The 13,754-nt window shown below is 41.7% G+C and overlaps 1 long non-coding RNA gene across 1 annotated transcript; it reads right to left on the reverse strand.

Annotated features, from left to right (window-relative positions):
- Nucleotides 1-9,590: 9,590 nt before the first annotated feature.
- LOC142007470 (uncharacterized) lies at nucleotides 9,591-13,040 on the reverse strand. The gene is made up of 3 exons (XR_012643943.1): nucleotides 12,813-13,040; nucleotides 10,379-10,430; nucleotides 9,591-9,641 (listed from the first exon to the last, which is right to left on the reverse strand). It is a non-coding gene; the product is annotated as an uncharacterized LOC142007470 (long non-coding RNA).
- Between the last annotated feature and the right edge of the window lie 714 nt (nucleotides 13,041-13,754).

Below are 13,754 nucleotides of genomic sequence, written 5' to 3' on the forward strand. Positions count from 1 at the left end.
TGCAGGTTTAAGAATGGCCAGAGGCAGGGAGCATAGAGCTGTGATGGCGGTGGACAGGACGTCTCCCAGGGCCAGCTGGCTGGCACCATGGAGGACTGGTCTGTCAACAGAAGACTTCCCTCTTGGGCATCCACACTTGTTTCCTGTTGACAGAATCTGTCGACAGAGGCATTCTGCCTCCGGGGGGGGGGGAGGCAGAAAGCTGTCAACAAAAGTGCCACATTCTGTTGATTTACTGTCCACAGAATGCATTTGTAGGGTGGATGCCTTACGGGTTTTGTCAACAAAACTCTCTAGTGTAGATGTAGCTTTAGTTACATTCTCTTCCACTTATTTTTAATCCCTTATGCCCTTACTCCCTTATATTTATTTACACTCATTCTACCTATGTGAACGAGCTTACTTTAAGTAACACTTTCTTGTGCCTGCTAGGCATTTAGGTTATTGCTCTTTTAGATTCACTTATGCATTAATGGATTCAATGTGAGACTAAGCGTGTCTACACTTCCATAAGCGTGTCTTCATTAGTGTGGAAAACCTTCAGTTTACAGTACCAGCCCATGGTTTCCAAAGTCAGCTGCAGTTTGTATTCAGTGTGGAGTTTGGACCAATGTTTTATTTTAAGTGTGAAAACTATATCCTCAGGTAATCTCTAATATCATAAAAATTAAAACTGGTTGGGGCTGCTGAGTACTCATCAGTGCGTTGGACACATACATGGTGCCAATCACCATTGGCTGACAATGCAAAATTGAATTCTTACCTTTACAGTACAGGAGGTAGGTTTGTGTTATTGTTTGTTATAAAAATGTGGGATTGATCATACTTCAGTAGACGTATAGTCTGGATTCCATAACAAAATGATCGAAAGAAAATATTGATTGTGGCCAACTTTACTATAAGTATTTTGAAGGGTATAAATGTAACTCACACACCTACATGGGTAACTGTCCCATGTAGTGGTACCTAGACCACAACATAGAGAAAGAATAAGGCTGTGCTTACACTACAAGATAAATTCCATATTTAATAAATTCAAATATTTAACCTCAATATTATGAATTCGAACAAAGTGTCTACAAAGCTTCTTGAAATTCAAGGCACCTTTTTTCCATGTCAAATCTCCACATCCCCATTGCTTCATGCAAGCTCATCACCATGAGCACTGCATTGTGGATGCCTTAGCCCCGGTTGCTTGTGGGTGTTTCATGTTGGAATCCCAGAATTCCAAGCACTGTCCCAGAATTCACTGCATCAGTAACTGCACGAAAAGAGAACTGGAGATTGCACCATTTCCTGCTGCAGCATAAGCATGGATCCACAAATGCTCTAGCTCATAGCACGGATCATTTCAGAAACCACAGTGGCTGTCGCACAATTTGTCCTTCAATTCCAAAGCCCATTGTCAGTTGGCTTTCCTGATGGTGGTGGTGCTGCTGCTGCTGCTGACATTGAGGATGGTTTGGAAGAGCAAATCTCCCAACTGTAATCAAAGAACTCGGAGCTTCTGGCTGCCATGACTGCATTGCTGACAGTGGAGCAGCAGTTTTAGACTCATAAGACCAGCTCACACTGGTGGGACTACATAGTTTTGAAGTCCCGGGATGACCAGCAGTGGGTTGCAGAACTTTCACATGCACAAGTCCACCTTTATGGAACTTTGTGATGTGCTGGTGCCTGCCCTGACATGCAGAAACATCAAAATAAGGCAGGCTTCAACGGTTCAGAAGTGAGTGACAAGCGCACTGTGTTAGTACGCAACACCTGACAGTCACCAGTTAGTGGCAAATTAGTTCGAGGTGGGGCAGATCTATGTGGGGGGTCCATGGTGATGAAAATGTCCAATGCAATCTATCGACATCTCCTCAGGAAGACTGTGACACTGGGAGAGGTACAGGCATAGCAGATGGCTTTGATGCTCAGGGCTTTCCTAACTGCTGTGGGGCAATAGATGGCATGCACATCCCCGTCATGGCCCCAGCCCACCTTGCTTCAGAGTATATAAATCCATAGTGATGCAGGGGTTGGTAAATCACAAAGGTCATTTTTACCAACAACATTGGCTGGTCAGGGATGGTTCGAGATGCGTGCATATTCCAAAATTTGGGACTGTACCGAAAGCGCCTGGATGAGACTTTTTTCCCTGATCAGAAAATCAAAATTGGCAACCTGGCGATGTCCATTGGTATATTGGACGACCCTGCTTCCCTGCCTTATGAAACCCTACACAGGAGCCCTGGACCCCAGCAAGGAAAACTTTAATCACAGACTCAGCAGGTGCAGAATGGTGGTGGAGTGCACCTTTGGAGGTTTAAAAGTGAGGTTCAGATGTTTATTGAGTGTGAAGACTGTCACGTTTTAATATCGAGCTAATGCCTTGAAATTCAATTTTATAGCCTAGTGTAGAAGCAGCCTTATTGTGCCCTCTATAGCCCAAGATAAGCAGCACTGCTCTTTAGCTCAGGCTGTAGAAGTGCTTGCACTAAGCTCCAGAGGTCCCAGGCTCAACCCTACCTGAGGGCAGTTACACGTGGGGGTTGAGTCTAGGATTTTAATTGGGTCTCTGAAGCTCAGGAGGCACTTCCTCAGCTGATGGATGTAACCCACACATCTATGTGTGGTTAACTGTCCCATGTAATGGTACCTAGACCACTTCACAGAGAAAGAGTAAGTGTCCTCTACAGCTTAACCTGAGAGCGCCTTGGCCTTTAGCTCAAGCTGTGGAGGCACCTGCACTAAGCTGCAGCAGTCCCACATTTGTGTCTACCTGTGGCCAGTTATGTAAACAGTGCGCAGCAGGAAGAGTTATTGGGAGCTATGAGATGGTAGCAGAATACGTTAAAAAGAAAGGCAAACTGGCGTTATGGTCAGATCAGCTATCAGGTAAAAATAGGCCTCTGTTTAGAGCCACTGCCTGAGGGAGTCAAATGGTGATGCCTTTGAAGTCATCATCTGCACCCAGAGGAAACCATGCTTTCAAGCCTGATGGGTCCAGGTGGTCCTCCTGCCAGCTTAGTGGAGCGTTCATAACCCTGCAAGGATGATATAGATGGTGCTTGGTTCTGCCATGAGGGCAGAAGACTGCACATGATGACCTCTCACAGTCCCTTCTGATTCTATGATTCTGCTGAGGTGGGATCATATCACTGTGCACAAGACACCAGAATAGAGGGTAGGCAGATTTCTGCCTTTAACCAGAGAGCATGAGAAGGTGGAAGCTGCCTGGCTTGAATGTGTGGGTGAAAGCTCAGACATATTGGCGAAAAACAAGACAAGCATTTACAACAGCAATGGGAGCTGCGACTTGAATATATAAAGTGTTGTAAAAAAGCTACATACTTTGAAAAATCAGATCACAGGCAATCATGTTGATACCCAAGACTGGTGGACACTTTTGAAAACTATGATCTTCATTTCTCTGTGACTTAGGTCTCCTCTAAAAAATGGTGTTAACACCACCTTCCCTTATAAGGGTGCTGTGAAGATGATTTCGTTAATATTTGTGAAGCACAAATGCTATACTATAGGTCATAACACTATAGTGAATGTATCACAGAAATGCCCAGGAGGAAATTAATAACTTTGTATTCAGGCAGAGTTTGGATGGTATGCATTAAATGAAGCCTGGGGCTCATGAAAGCGAAGTCTAAAATGAAATACTGAAAATCTCCCCCAGGGTAAGCACTGCCCATCAAGTGTACTGCATAAGGCAGGGCTCCTATGGAAAAAATAGAATGTGAGCATGCAATTAAGAATGGTAGCAAAGTTCAGACCCACAAGAGAGTCAAATTAAGTTTGCATGGGCAGCCTTAATTCTAGCATGTCCTACCTTTTGTCTATGGATTTTACAAGAGACCTGTTCTTTTAACAAAGATTTTTGTTGAATGAAACTGCGCGGTATGAGCCAGAAATATGTTTGTGACTATACTTGAAGAATATCATTTTAAATAATCACATTCCATGTCTTAGGTCCTATAAAACAGGCCATCTGTGCCACTTAGAGAAGCTCTCCTGCAGTGGATACAATTTAAAATAAGCCAAATATACAAGGCAAGCACTAGGATACTGAGACTGACATATTTAGTACAAACTCCTTTCAGGCTCTGTATTTTCTCTCTGTCAATAAAAGAAGTGCTATTTGTCTGGCAAGGCTGAATAAATCTATTTTCAAATATCTCCTTGACTCCTTTACAATTGGCTGCATTCCACTGATACCACAGTAATCGGCTCTGACTAGAGGAAAATATCAAAGGTTAAGAACACAAATGTGCTCACTAAGAAAAATGAGATAGAATGTTTTGGTTTGTTTGCAAGTAAGTCAAATTCAGGGTACCTAGCTTTATAATTTCTGGACTATTGGAATAGCAGTAGTAGTAATAACAAATGTTAGCTTTCCTTTTTTGTTTGCTTACAGTTTGCTTATATACATATATTGTTTCTTTAAAGGTGCATCCACTCCAGGAGCACGTGTTGAAACAGGCACAGATGGCCTTTTCCCAGGACCCAAGACACTCCAAGTCAGCACTGAAAATCATAACCTGCAAGTACGTGCATTCATTCTCACCTAGCATTCTGATGATAAATCAATTTTTTTAGTTAGAAGATAAAGCAATGGTATTTAACTTGATACAAGAATGACTTGTCATGCTGGACAATTTCAAAAACAAACTATTTTCACAAAAGTGGAAAAACAAGATTAGATTTTTATGCTATGAACTTTAAATTCACTCTTTCTCGGGACAAAACTTCTTGCTGACGCCAGGAGTACCCCCGTTGTTCTCCTTCAGTCTCAGATCTTTTCCATGTTGTCCGAGGTCTTCCTCTTTTGCATTTTCCTTTCAGGTTCCATTTGAGATCTTGACAGACTATGCTGGATGATGGTTTTCTGAGCGTGTGACCTAGCCATCCTCACTCTCTTCTCTTGATTTGAACATTAAGTGGACCTTGTCCTGTTCTGTTTCAAAGCTCCTCATTTGAGACCAAGTCTTGCCATTTGATCCCAAGTATGTACCTCAGGTGTCTGTTAATGAATGTCTGTAGCTTGTGATTTGAAATACTCTTGAGCATATTCCTCTAGCTCAGTTATTTTAGGTACTTGATATCTGGGGGACTGGGAGATTCAGTGAGATGGCTGTGAAATGCAGAGCGTTTTATCACCAACTTATGTCAATAATCCTGGTTTGTAACCACCTGCTAAGTGCCCTCTTGGAAATGAGTTCATTGTCATAATAAGCTTGTGTGTGTCCACTTACCAACACCATAACGGGCCTCTTCGGTACTCTCAGTGCTCTTGGGGAGGACACCATCAAATGTCAAAAATGCATCACAGACTGTGAAATCTGGTTTCAACTGTGAAATCTGGCTATTGTAGAGGGTTTGGAAGACTGCCACCTGCACTTCTGTTTTGTCTTCAGACATGGGCAGCTGGAGAATGGAGAGAACTGCTGCTGGCTGGGTGCTCAGCTCTGAAAGCAGTGCAAGCAGCAGCACAGACAAGAGAGTGGCATGAGGTGTGACTCGCCTTTTTGATGAGGGTAGGGCCAGCCTTGTGGTTGGCTGATGTGGATAAGCACCCAGGACACCAAGGCCCCACACGTGCATAGCAAGCCCTAGGCTTTTACCTAGTGCCTGGGTCCAGCTTTTAGTCCTGGCAGGGCTGGGAAGAGACAGGAGGCTCCTCCTGGGCCTGAGTCAGAGCCACCTATGGGAAACCCCACCAGCTGTAGGAAGCTCTCTGGCTGCCAGCTAGGAGCCCGGATCTGAAGCCACCAGCAGCAGCAATGCAGTAGTAATGGTAGCAATATCATGCTCACAATACAGTAGCCCTGCAACTTCCTTTTGGGTCAGGACCTCCATGGTCACACCATCACGAAATATCAGATTTAAACATTGAAACCATGCAACTTAAGGTCTTTTAAATCCTGTGACTGAATTTTAACAAACTGGACTGTGATTTGGTGGGGTTCTAAGAAGCATGATTGAATGGTTCTTTTAACTGTCAGGAATGCTCTTCCATTGTCCTGACTTAGACATGTTGGCAGAGCACTGTATAGAGGCCTGTACTACCTCTGCCTATGCTAAACCCATTTTGCAGATAAAGACAGGACTTCAGATTCCAGTGCTGTCAATCTGGCATTTTTCATGAGCACTAAATGCATACACAAAATTGAAGTGAAAAGAAGCAAGCCTGGCAGCATTATCCATACCTGCTAGGAGCCGTAATAGAATTTTATTACCAATAAATTAGGTTTCACTAGAATTTAGCTGAATTCAGTCCATTCTAGGACTTCAATGAAACAACTCTACAAGGTTATTCTAATACCACAAGACCATATAGAATTATTGGTCTAAGCACCTGTACATGTAGCTGATAGTGCCTTCTCTCCAAAGAAATGGGAAAAAAGAGGGCATATATATGAAAATAGCTGTTCTCGCTTAATATGCATATTACTTTCTCTTTTTAGATACATTCTCTTCCTATGTATTTGTTATATCCATTGATCTGATTTGATTTGCTGGAGGATGTTAGGCATTTCAGAAATGCATCATCTCCATGATAACCTGGCATTGCAACAGTAGTATCCAGTGTGACTTAACCAACCATGTGTGTCATTCCCTGGTCAGTAGAGAAAGGAACAAGAATGAGCAATACCCAGCTCCATTTCTCAATGGCATGATTTTCAGACTAAGGTGCAATACCATCAGACAGCCAACTATTGTCTATTTTCTTCTTATGATATTCTATTCATGTTGGTGGATATCTGTCACTCCACATCTTTAGGATCATAGCTGTGGGGGAAATATCTACTAAGAATCAAACAACTGACAGTAAGTACAGGAACAGAATTGGAGCTTGTTGTGCACTGATGTACTTTTATCCATGCATTGCTATCTCCTGAGGTTTTGGAAAAATTAGTGCACTTTATTTTTGTCAGACAAAATTGAGAGCAGATAGGAAAAAAGAGAGAGACTTTCTCAGTGGAGGCTTTTAACTTTCTCTACTACATTTCTAGATGTCTTGCACAGTTCCAGTCTCTGGATCCATAGAAACTGCTTCCCTCTCACTTCTGCTCCTATGACTAAAATCTCATGCCAATGTTTATCACGTGAATCACGCCATCTGGACTGGTTAATGACCAGGAGTTCCAGTCTCAGGGCAGATAGTCTAAAAGCAGGACCAAGACCACAGACTGGCTGCATTTTCTATCATTACATTTCACCAACCCAGTAAAAAATTTGAGTTCCTGAAGCATCTTTAAGTCTTACAATGGTGTCTCAAATAGTCCCCTTTGTCACTCCAGTCTTGCTATCCAGGCAAGCTGGATCTAATGACAACTTGTTACCAGCCCCAAATACCACAAAAGATTGAAGTTGCTTCCAGTCCCAAGAGATCAGCTGATTACTCCAGGGTGCTTTGTACCTCAGATCTCACACCAAAGACAGCACTTGTAGCCAGCACTACAGTAAATTAGCTAAGGATTTCTTAACCATGAAAAAGGAATGAGAAAGTTATTTACAGGTTAAAGCAGGCAACATATATGCACAAATGAGTTCAGTCTATGAAACCAAAAGGTGACATGTTTTGTAATCTGATAGGTTGGAATGTCTTTAGAGCTACTGCAAGTTGACCCTCAGGATCTCTGCATGTGATTCCTAGTTCCAACCCTGTGAGAGTCCAAACAATATAGAGAGAGAAAAAAAAGTTCATGTGTGCCTTTTCTGCTCACTTCTTCCAGCATTTCACCTTATGAGAGGGCTCCCTTTCACGTTAGCACCATCAGAGATGTGAGAGGGCCATTAACCAAGTCTTTTTATCATGATGTGCCACATTGGTTCATTTAGTTTTTGATAGACCTTGATGTGCAGTGGACCAGTCCTCCTGATCAGGTTCACAGACTCAGAGCAAGCATTTTCACACTTACAATAGAAAGCTTGTGTATCACCTAATACAGCATGGAATACAGGCATTATAATTGAAATTAATGTATGCAGCAATTTATGCAAGCAGTGCACAGAGTCTAATAGCTAAATGTAGCTGTGTAAGTCTAAGGCCTACCCTGAGCAACACTAAAATACAGGTGAACTGGTCTGGTTCCCAGCTATGAAATTGTCATTGCTCAGCTGAAACCAGAGGACTTGGCAAGAGCTGGAACCTGGTCTGCCAGCACTGAAATGGAGCTCCAGTAAAGAAATATAGGAGAGAATTTAGGAAGAGCCCATCAATTAGTTTAGCAGCCTAGGAATGCAGAAATCCTTACTTAAAAATATGTACAGAAAGGAATTTCAAAGGAGATAAACGAAGTTATGTGCTCAACTCCCATTAAATTGCAATGCAGACACCTAACTACCATAGGCTTCATTGGAAAATCCCAGCTTAAACTAACTAATGATTTTACCATATAGGAAAATAGAGCAGACAAATAATTTGTTATGCTGTACAATGAATCATCTTTTGGTTATATCATATCTGTAGACGGACAGAAACAGATTTCTGCCAGGATGCCATACATAGGGTGTTGGGAAGGTGCATTTCTCATTTCCAAGAGTGTGTATGTATTTTCATGATGCTAATTTGTTCCGAACTTGTTTATTTCCAATCCCAAATCGGTGGGGTATCCCGCTACCTCAGGAACTAGTCTTCTCTGCCTTTCCTTCTCTAAAATATTTTCTTGGTTTTCTTCTGTAACTGCCAGTTTTGGCATAACAGTTAGAGAAACTTAGCAATTTAAACAAGTTTGTTATTTAGTTTCTTTTGTTATTTTTAAATTGCACCTCACTCTGGGTGCTTTTGCAAAAATTAAATGAGGTACACTAATCTGCTCCGTACAATTTAACACTGGAGCCATCAAAATACATAAAGAATTATTTCTACCTCATAGATATATATTCATCTACTTATGAATATTAACAATCACCGGCTTAGCATCTCTAGCACTAACCAAATCTACATTCTTCATGCCTTCTTCTCACGCAGGTGTGGAGGCAAGCTATGAACTTCAAAGATTAGCAAATCTGGGCCTTAGTAGATTGGCAAGGGAAGCAAATTCTACAAAGTTACTTCTGCATATAGTTTGTAGGTATTTATTTTTTAAAAGTGAATTTTGTAAAGTAGTATTACATCAGTGTGGTTTCAGCTTTGGTGGCTACAGTTTCAAGTTTAACAGAGTCAAAGTCACTCCCTCTACTTGATTTAAATTTAGTCTCTATGCATAGATAAAGACAAAGGAGAGTGGCTACACATACAGTCACAAATGCAACTCTAGTCTGCTTTATAAGTTTTATTGAAGTTGCAGTTACAGTTATGATCACCCAAACATATGAAAATTCTATACAGACCGATGCACAAGTTGCAAATATATTCACAGCTCTAACAATGGTGTTAGGGTCTGATGGGTTTCTCATGACTTGATCATCAGTAGTGGAATGGCTCCTGCTAGAGTCTCACATAGGGAACTCAATTTTTCCATTCTGGGCACCACCTTTTTATAATGTGATTCTTCTGTACATGCAGATGTTCATCGAAGTGTCAGTCCTCTTTTCTGTTATTGATTTGTGTTCCCCAGAAAGTTAAGGGACCTCAATTTTCTATAGGCTGTATACGCTCCCTTTGTTCTCATTAGCATTGATGCACAGCTTGTGTCCTGTGGTTAAGACACGTTGGAAACAGTTGCAACTTTATCATGTTTTTATGATCTAATATGCATCATCTTCTGGGTAACTTTGTGTAATCTTACTGCTTGGTCCCCCTTTCCCCATAATTTTAGAGCATCAAGTTATTTTACAGTAATTGGTGTCATCATTTTTTTGTCTCCAAGGTCAAAATAGCTTAAGCAGAATCTTGCAGACCACAGCCTACAGGCCTTGTACTCCAGCTTGTCTTACTCCATATCTAATAATTGGTTCCTCTAAATACTGATCAATCTTATACTTTTATAATCCTGTGAATTCATCCTGCTTAACATACAATGAATATATATTCTATAATATCAATATTAATTACAATATCACAGCAAATGTGTAATAAAGTGAAAGCACTGGCTACAAGTTGCACGCTAAAATGAATACTCCAAGTCAATTAATATATTCTGCAGGACAATGATGTTCCACGCTCACTCCTGCTAGACTATACATAACTTTCTGCCTCTGTGCTGCAATGGTTGTATCATTTCCTATAACAGGTATGGCCCTATTTCAGAGTTCAGGCTCTCTCACAAGAAGATGGAACTGCTGTTTCTGACACATTAGGGAGAAAACTGGAAAAGCTGGTTTATTCAGGGTTAAAACCTGTCATCCCTTTCCTTAATATCCTGGTCTATCTGAAATTTGCTGTGCCATATCTTAAAATGTGACTTTAAAAATACAGTAAACTCTTTCATACCTGGCAGTCCTGGGACTGGATAATAGAGAGATATACTTCACAATGCATAACACTAAAGAAAAACAAAATTAGATATTAAGAAACAACAAAAATGTATGCAGAGTACTTCATTTACCAATTACAGTCATCTCATACACTGTAAGTGTATACTGTATTTGATGTATTTATTTGTATTTACTTTCGCTATACTGTAAATATGAAAAATGTAACTAAAATTACTTATGGTTAAAATGCCACTTATCTGAGAGTGATGGATGATAGAATGCCAGATATGAAAGAGTTTACTGGAAAATTTTCAACTTGTTTAACACTGCCATTAATGAAGAAATCATCAGTTAGGGTAAGAACCTTGGCTATTTCTTATAGGAATTTTTTCTTTTTGATAGGATCTTGTGTTCGTAAGTGAATATAATGACTTATTATTCCTTATTTTACTAATTTGCCACTGCTTGTGGATTCCCTAATGCAGCAGTTACAACTCAGTGGTGGGGAAGCAGTGCTGAAAATTTCACAAGAGGAAAAGGTGGTTACAACATACGAGGATCTTGTTAGTAGCTATGACATCTCTGATCCAGACTTTTTAATAGCTCTCACATCCCTGCCCCCTAACTGGGGTGCCCTTTACATGGCTTTGCTGCTATAGACTTCAGTCTAGACTGGTCACATACAGCCTCCAAACTGCAAGTCATTCCCAGGTATGTCTATGTGTGTGCTGCAGCCAGCCACAGCGTGGCTCTTGCCAGCTTGGGTTCTGCTGCAGAGGTACCCCAATGAACTCCCAGTCTTAGCGTTTGAAGTCCATTATGTCTTTAATAGAAAGACTATGCATATACTTTGCTAACCCCCAAATGGAGTTTCTCCAACATTTCAGTTTAAACACACTGGACTAGAAAAATCAATAAAACAGTTTTGTTAACTACAAAAAAGAGATTTTCAGTGAGGTCAAATTGTAAGGCATAGACGTCAGAAATGGGTACAAGAAAAATAAAGAAAAAATGCAACAGGTGCCTAACCTCATGCTTTTGGCAGTCTTACGGACCAAACTTCTTAGGTCAGGACCCATTCTCTCAGACTTCAACAAATGCTTCCTTTGTCACTCTGGTGCTGTGAGCGTGATGGGTGGTGTGTATGTTTCTTGGGGTTTCAGTCCCTCTTTAGAAAAATATCTCCAGCTGAGATTCCAGATGCAAAGAATCTATATGTAAGTGTGTTTGCTTCCTCTTTTCTTCACCTGTTTGAGGGTCCCTTGTTTCCCTTTCTGTTTCATGATGCTGCTTACAGCTTAAATGCAAATTCAGCAGAACACACGTTCCTTTCTTTGAGACAGATCTGTTTACCAACCTCAGTTTGGAATGTTTGTGTAATCACACCATATAACAGAACCTTAAAACTTAATGTATAATGTTGAAACACATATTTTATCTAGACAAAATTAACCAGCAAATTATGAGTTTTCAAATGATGCCTTCAAAGACAAACTTTACACAACAATCAATATAGTAGCGTGGACATGAGTTCATTCTGTCACACTGATATAGAGACATAAGCAACAGAACGTCCTGTGGCACCTTATAGACTAAGAGATATTTTGGAGCATAAGCTTTTATGGGCAAAGACCATGGGTCTTATGTTTATGCTCCAAAATATCTGTTAGTCTACAAGGTGTCACAGGACTTCCTGTTGTTTTTGCAGATACAGATTAACATGGCTGCCCCTCTGATACTTGTCACAGAGACATATGCTGACTGGCAAACCCTCTCCTCTTCTAGGGAAGTTTGATGGCTGACAGCCCAAGTAAAGATACAGTTATGTGGATCTGAGTTAATAATGTAGTTTCTCAGGTGATCATTTAACCCTGCAGGTTTATTTTTCTGCAGTGTGCAAAGCATACATAGTGCAACACCTGCCAGCAGTCTTTTTTGGAATCACTGGGCCTTGGCCTCTGCAAATCAAGCCCCTTTAATGTGTTCAAGCTGGCACCCAAAAATGGAGGCACCCAAAATGAGTATAGACATCCAAAAATTTAGGCCACTAGTTTTTAAAAGATGCCAATTTCTGAATGACAGATGGGCTGAGAATTTTCTTGATCTGTATAAGGTTATATGTCTTAATTCTGAACAGATATGCTGAAAAAACAACAGTCAATAAAGGCAACACTTGCTGAATTGGATAAAACAAATGAACATCCCTTTTAGTTTTAGGCTATACCTACACTACAAGATAATATTGATTTTTAAGTCATTTAGCCCAACTTTTTCCAAGTGCCTGTCTTCCTTGTATGTTCCATTAACTTGATTTATGGAGCACTAAAATTGACATAATATCAAAATCATAATATCGTAGTAACCCGGTAGGTGTAGTATTCAGTTCGAATTTAAAATTCCAAATGAAGGGTAGTGAGGAAGTGCGATGTCTTTAAATCAAATTCACTAACCTCCAGACATGTCCCATATGTGCCGACAATGTTCCACAGCTCTCTGCTCTGGCTTCTTCCATCTCCACTGCTCTCAGGTGCAGAGGAATTAGGCAACAGAAAGACCATTTCAATTTGGCACCTGGAAGCCGGTGGCTGAAGGTCATGAGAGGCTGGAAAACCTTCTTTTTCTTTGCTAGTAGTGCAGCTGTGGAGTCTTTGGCTCTGTATATACCCTTGCTAGCTGCTTTTTTTTAATGCGCTGCCTGGCACCAGCCGCTTCCCCGCCATGTGGCAGCTAGGCTGTGGGTGGGGGGTTGTGCCTGTCTGATAGGATGAGAAACTTCTTTTCAGCTGTTTACTTGTTGTCCTACCCCCCATATCACCGCCCTTTCCTCCCCAAGAGGCACCATGCATTCTGGGACTTTCCCTCGCACGCATCATGTGGCAGCTAGTCTGTGGGTGGGGGGGTCGTGCTTGGATGCGAAACCTCTTTTCAGCTGCTTACATTTTGTCCTGACCCCCCACATTGCCTCTCCTCCCTCCCCCTGGAGGTGCCACACAGTCTGTAACTTTCCCGCACCCCGCCGCATCATGTGGCTTGACCCCAACCAGTAAATGGACGTGCTGCACAAGGTGCCAGGAAGCTTGTGCACGGTGAGGGTCCTGTATCGGAGCAGGGAGAGTCTCCCTGGTCAGTCACAATTTTCGGGCAGCAGAAGAAAATACTTGGTTACTAGCGTGGCTGTCCTCTGAGAGGAAATTTTTGGATGGGCTTGAGCCAAAGGCCAAGGGCCTGGCTGTAGCCACGGGTCTTTCAGCCTCCCAGGGGGAGTCTCCCTCAGCAGTTACAATTTTCAGGTGTCGACTGTAGCCAGGGATCTTTTAGCCACCCAGGGGGTGTCCCCCTCAGCGGTCATGATTTCTGGGTGCTGGCTGTAGCTGGGGTGTCTGTTAGCTGCC

Source organism: Carettochelys insculpta, chromosome 1, assembly GCF_033958435.1.
Source record: "Carettochelys insculpta isolate YL-2023 chromosome 1, ASM3395843v1, whole genome shotgun sequence".
NCBI lineage: Eukaryota > Metazoa > Chordata > Testudines > Carettochelyidae > Carettochelys > Carettochelys insculpta.